We start from the raw sequence: 6,747 nt of genomic DNA on the forward strand, positions 1-6,747 counted from the left end.
ATACCTTAACTGGGTATACTATTCTAGAATGAAATTTTTTATTTCAGCCCTTTAAATATGTCATGCCACTCTCCTGGCCTGTAAGGTTTCCACTGAGAAGTCTGCTGCCAGACGTATTGGAGCTTTTCTGTATATTATTTGTTTATTTCTCTTGCTGCTTTTAGGATTCTTTCTTTACCCTTGACCTTTGGAAGTCTGATTATTAAATGTCTTTGGGTAGTCTTTTTTGGGTTAAATCGGCTTGGTGTTCTATAACCTTCTTGTACTTGAATACTAGCATCTTTCTCTAGGTTTGGAAAATTCTGTATTATTATTCATTTGAATAAACATTCTACCCCAATCTCTCTCTCTACTTCCTTTCTAAGGTCAATAACTCTTAGATTTGCCCTTTTGAGACTATTTTCCAGATCTTGTAGGCAGCCTTCATTTTAAAAAAATTCTTTCTGTTTGTCTCCTGTGTATCTTCAAATAGCCTGTCATCAGGCTCACTAATTCTTTCTTCCGCTTGATCAATTCTGCTGTTTATAGACTCTGGGCTGGGTGTGGCAGCTCCTGCCTGTAATCCTAGCACTTTGGGAGGCTGGGGCAAGTGGATTGCTTGAGCCCAGGAGTTTGAAACCAGCCTGGGCAACAAGGCAAAACCCTGTCTTTACAAAACAAACAAACAACAACAGAAAATTAGCCCACTGTGGTGCACACCTGTAGTCTCAGCTACTCAGGAGGCTGAGTGGGGAGGATGACTTGAGCCCAGGAGGTCAACGCTGCAGTGAGCCATGATTGCACCACTACAATCATGGGTGACAGAGAGAGACCCTGTCTCAAAAGAGAGAGAGAGAGAGCCTGGGTGACAGAGCAAGACCCTGTCTCAAAAAAGAGAAAGAGAGAGGAAGGGAGGGAGGGAGAGAGAGAGAGAGAGAGAGAGAGAGAGAAAGTGGCTTTGATGCATTCTTCAGTATGTCCATTGCATTTTTCAGCCCCAGAATTTCTGCTTAATTCTTTTTAATTATTTCAATCTCTTTGTTCAATTTATCTGATGGGATTCTGAATTCCTCTTCTGTGTTATCTTGGATTTCATTGAGCTTCCTCAGAACAGCTGTTTGAATTCTTTGAAAGGTCACATATCTCTGTATCTCCAGGATTAATTGTTCGTGCCTTATTTATTTTCATTTGGTGAGGTCATGTTTTCCTGGATGGTCTTGATGCTTGTGGATGTTTGTTGGTGGCTAAGCATTAAAGAGTTAGGTATTGATCATAGTTTTTGTGGTCTGGGCTTGCTTTTACCCTTTCTTTTTGAGAAGGCTTTCCAAGTATTCAAAGGGGCTTGGGTGTTGCGATCTAAGTCTTCGGTCACTGCAACCATATCTGCTTTAGCGGCACCCCAAACTCAGTAGTGCTGTGGCTCCTGCAGACTTATAGAAGTACTGCCTTGATTGTCTTGGGTAAGATCCAGGAGAATTCTTTGGATTATCAGGCAGAGACTTTTGTTCTTTTTTTTTACTTTCCCCTAAACAAATGGAGTCTCTCTCCCTGTGCTGAGCTGCCTGGAGCTGGGGGTGGGATGACACAAGCACCGCCGTGACCACCACAACAGGGTCTACACTGGGTCAGACTCAAAGCCAGCACAGCACTGGGTCTTGCCCAACGCCTGCTGTGACCACTGCCTGGTTACTACCAATGTTCACTTAGGGCCCCAAGGACTCCTCAATCAGCAGGTGGCAAATCCAGCCAGGCCTGTGTCCCTCACTTCAGAGCAATGAGTTCCCCAAGCCTGGGACCAGCAGAGATGCTGTCTGGGAGCCAGGGCCTAGAGTTGGGAACCTTAGGAATCTACCTGGTGCTCTATTCTACTGTGGCTGAGCTGGTACCAAAGCCCAAGACAAAGTCCTTCCCACCTTTCTCTTTTCTTTCCTCAAGCAGAGGAGTCTCCTCTTATGGCCACCATTACCACAGGCCCGTGGTAAATAGTGTCTGGCTATTGCTGATGGTCACTCAAGACCCAAGGGCTCTCCAGTCAGTGTGTGGTGAATGCTGTCAGTCCTGAGACTCTCCTTTCAGGGCAGTGGGCTCCCCTCTGGCCCAGGGCAGGTCCAGAAATTCTGCCTAAGGGCAAAGGCCTAGAATCAGCAGGCCCAGGAGCCTACTTGGTTCTCTACTCCACTGTGGTGGAGCTGCAAGAAAAACTCCCCTTTGCTCTTCCCTCCTTTTCTCAAGCTGAAATAGGCTTTCCTCACAGCCACCACAGTTGGCAATATGCTGATTGACACCTGAAGCCAGTATGGCTCTGAGTCTCACCCAAGGCCTGTGGCGAGTACTGCCTGGCTACCACTGCCAATTATTCAGGGTCCAAGGGCTCTTTAGTCAGCAGGTCATAAATCTTGTCAAGACTGGGTCCTTCCCTTGAAGGTCTTTAAGGTCTGGGCTGTGTCTAGAAATGTCATCTGGGAGCTAGGGCCTGGAATGCCTATTGCCTTATCTACTGTGGCTGAGCTGGTGTCCACATTGCAAGACAAAGTCCTCCTCACTCTCCCCTCTCCTCTCCTCAAGCAGAGAGAAGTAATCTCTCCTGGAGTTAGCTTCTCTGCCTGGGGTTGAGGGAGGACATGCAAATACTCCCTCAGCTGTTGCCTCCCTAAGTCATGTGCACACCAAGTCCACTGACTCCAAGCCCAGCACAGCATCAAGACTTGCCCAGGAATTGCAGTCCTTGTGGCTCAGACTGCCTTTCAAGTTTATTTAGAACCCGGAGCAATTTAGTCCACAGTAGTGAGGCTTGCTGGAACTCAGGTTCCAACCGCTGGGATGGGCGATTCTCCTCTGGCTAGGGCTGGTCTAAAAGCTGTCTCCATAAATGTCAGCTGATTTCTGCCCAGTGTTGCTTTGCACTGTGACAGGGCAGCACTGAGTTTCAATGCAAAGTGCCATAATCACTGCACTCTCCCTCCTCTAAGTGCACAGATTCTCTCTCCGCACCATGTGGCTACTGCCAGGGGATAGAGGAGGGGTGATAAAGGCAACTCAAGGCTGTCTTTCCTACCCTCTTTGGTGCCTCTTTCCTTAATATGATGTTTAAACCAGGTATTGTGATCATTTACCTGATTTTTGGTTTTTATGAAGATGTCTTTTTGTGTAGATAGTTGTTCAATTTGGTGTTCCTCTGTTGGGTGTGTAAAAAGTAAAGTAGCGGTTCCTCTTCCAAGACTTTCCTCCCCATTTAACTAGTAATAAATAGTGACTTATCTTAGAAGCAAAATTTATTCAAAGACCTGTGCTAACATTTTTAAATATCTGCTAGCCGAAAAATTACTTCTCTTAGGAGGTCAAGCCAAGCAATTAAGTTAAAACATATTAAACAAGTTTGAAGAGGAATTATGAAATAAAAAGAGGGGGAATTATAAAAAGTAAAGTAGAGGGTCCTCTTCAAAGACTTTCCTCCCCATTTAATTAGGAATAAATAGTAACTTCTCTTAGAAGCAAAATTTATTCAAAGACCTGTGCTAACATTCTTAAATATCTGCTAGCTGTGATAAATAAATCAATGTACTTTATGTTCTTAGCTCCCACAATTTAGCCTAAATATGCTGGCATGCTTATTCTGATCCAAGCAAGCATTAGCTCATAGCCTGTTCCTCTTCCTTATTTGAAGGTGTTTTTACCTTTCTCAGCATTCCACAAGTTACTTCCTCCTTCCTTTGTTCTCCTCTGCCTTTGCCTCTTTTTAAAAAGTTCTAAGTTGCCAGCCAATCGGGACAAATACAGACTGTGAGGTCCCGTTCCAGCCAATGAAAACCAGACACAGCAGTAGGGTGGATGCATCAGATTATAAATAACGCTATCTCCTTTGTTCGGTGTACTCTCGTGGCAAAACTGCTGGTGAGTGTACCCTTTCTGCAGAAAGTAAAAATGGCCTTGATGAGTAACTTAAATTTATGTTCAAGTGCTATTTCTTTATGGTACTGGGGAACAAGCATTTCAAACAGGTGGGGGAACGATTGCTGGAGACTTCTATTTGGCCATCTTGCTTTGCCCCTTCTTTCCAGAAATCTAGGTTTTAACAAGCCTCCAGCTAATAGTAATGTGCCTAAATTTTGAGAGCCACTGCTTTAGTCTATTCCGAATAGGAGAGTGGCAAGCATCACATGTCTGAGTCTACCAGTGGTCTCAATCTAAGCTGCATATTACAGCCACCTGGGGAAGTTTTGAAAATCCTGGTGCCCAGGCTGCATCCAAAGCCAGTGAAATTTCGTAGGTGGCTCTGATGATCAGCTGAGGCTGAGAACCACAGGTGTACTAGATTTTACATTGTGCCTTCCACCTTATAAAGCTCTTCGATCATGCCCTTCTTCCTTAAAGCCATAAGGATAATGCACATGGGAACGGTATCTTGCATTTGAAAATGCTCTAGCAGATGTTACTTTTTTTCTGGAACAGATGTGTTCCAGAGAAGATTCTTCACCACTGCACAGATGAAGCCACCTAGAAGGCAACTGACTTGCTCAAGATCAAAGAAAGTGACTGGGCCATGGTTCAAAACTAAGAATCCTGGGGCTCACTAATTTGTTTGTTCATTCATTCATTTATTCAACAGTCTATGTTGGCGACTGTGCTAGTTTCTGGACACATACGGACAAATGTCACTGAGCCCTGATGAAAGGATTTACAGTCTGCTGAGAAAATGGATGGACAGACAGACACACAGCCACAACAATGTGGAGAGTGCTTATGTACAGGTGGCAACAAGGTCTCCTGAGATGATCCAGCAAGAATTCCCAAGCCTTTGGTGGAAGGGATAGCTGAGGAGAGTTTCCAGGGAAGCTTGGTTGGTGGTCTGGGACATGTGGGAGATGTCCAGGCAACAACAGACAGCTTATATCAAGGTGTACCTAGAGAACAAACCTGGAGAAGCAGAGTGTTCTGAGAATCTCAAGGAAGGCCTAGTACCCAGACATAATGCCCCATTCAAGACCTTGCAAGTCTTTTTCATTGTAGTCTTATTGTCCATTAACAGGTTATTCAGTTACATTGGAGCAGCATCTGAGGGCAATGCCAGCACTCCAGACCCTGCACCATTTTTGGTGGTATTCCAGAGAAAATGGGATTTGGTCTAGGGGTCTTGTCTTCCTTTTCTGGGCCAAGCACAGGGATAGGCTTTGCCTTCTCTGTGGTATAATAAATGGGGTGGAACCCAAGGAAATTGTTGGTGGGGGTTGCTCGGTATGTGAAGTGGGAAACTTTATGCCCCAGAGCTCAGCATTACCAGAACCAGGTCTGGCTTCCGTCCTGTGCAAGTTATTAGAGGCCTGACCCTTTCAAGCCATTTGACCTCTGCATCTCTCATATTTGTACGGCGGCTATGCCTCCCTCAATGGTTTGCTGTGAGACTTCAAGACAATAATTCGTGTGAACAGGAACAGCGAGATACCAACTGCTTCACTGATGCTGTCACAGTGGAGGGAAGTAGGGGGCTGGAAGTGGACGACTGTGCTCGCTATGGCTGTGTTCTCTCCAAACCCTTGACTCCAGAAATGTGTTTCACTAGCTGTGGGCTGAGGGCAGATCAGGAGTGAGAGACCATGAGAGGGGCCTGCTGGGACTCCCTGGCCACGCAACTCTATTCAGTTTTTGGTTTTCTTTCTGGCACACATTGATGCAAGTGTTGCTGCTGAACAAGGAAACAGAAATACCTCGTGGATAACTGACGGCAAATAATGTTCTCCTCACATTTCTTACTACTTCCTGAAGAGGGCTGCTTCTGCATGAGGACATGGAAAGAGGAAGCCCTCCCTGCCCAGAGGTGGATCCCAGAGGGAGCCAAGCAGTGGCTGTGCTTTGATTGGAGAGTGACGACCCTGCGCATAATCATTGATCCCCCCAACTCCGGCACCCATTTGGCTCCACCTAGAGTGGGGTCAATTTCCTTACACAGGCTGCTTCAGATGCCCCTCTTTCCCCAAGATGATGATCACCCATTTTAGCAAACTCACCACTCTGAAAATCAGTCCTTATTAACAAGAATAACAGACTGTATTTTGGCATTTTGGGGTCAACAATATGGAAGAGAGTAAAAATATGGAGAAAAATCTCTGGATATCCAGGAATGTAGGATTACAAACTGCTATGATAAATGACTTAAAAGATTACTTTAAAGCTTTTTATTTGAAAACAATTTCAAACTTGCAGAAAAGTTTCAAGAATAGTACAAAATATATCCTGTGTACTTTATTCAGATTTGCCTATTGCTGACATTTTCCTACATTTATTATTTCTTTCCACCCCCTTTGCATATATACATTTTTTCCTGAACCCATTCAAGGATAAATTACCTTCATACTTGACAGTAATTTACACATCTCATGGTTACTCACCCCTAAATACCTTAATGTGTATTTCCTAAGATTAGGGACCTCCTTTTACTAAACTATTGCATGAGTGTCAACTTCAGGAAGTTTCATGTTCTTTAATTTATTGTCTGTAAGGTGTGTAAGAACAGTAAAATGTGTGTTTCTTTTTTTTTAGTAAAAGGGTATATGAAGGCATGGAAATGTAAACTTTTGCTGAGGGTTAAAGGATTGTTTTAAGTTAGATAAGGAAAGCTGAAGGTTCAAAAAAGTGGTGGAAAAATTGTGAAAATTAATCTTACAGAAGAGGTTCTCTGTGTGAACATGTTGACTAAATTCAAAAGGGTTATAAGGTTTTTGCTTCTTTAAAATTTCTGAGTCGTGATTTTGGCAAAATAAATAACTTGTGGTA

The sequence above is a fragment of the Pan paniscus genome, chromosome 21, assembly GCF_029289425.2.
Source record: "Pan paniscus chromosome 21, NHGRI_mPanPan1-v2.0_pri, whole genome shotgun sequence".
NCBI lineage: Eukaryota > Metazoa > Chordata > Mammalia > Primates > Hominidae > Pan > Pan paniscus.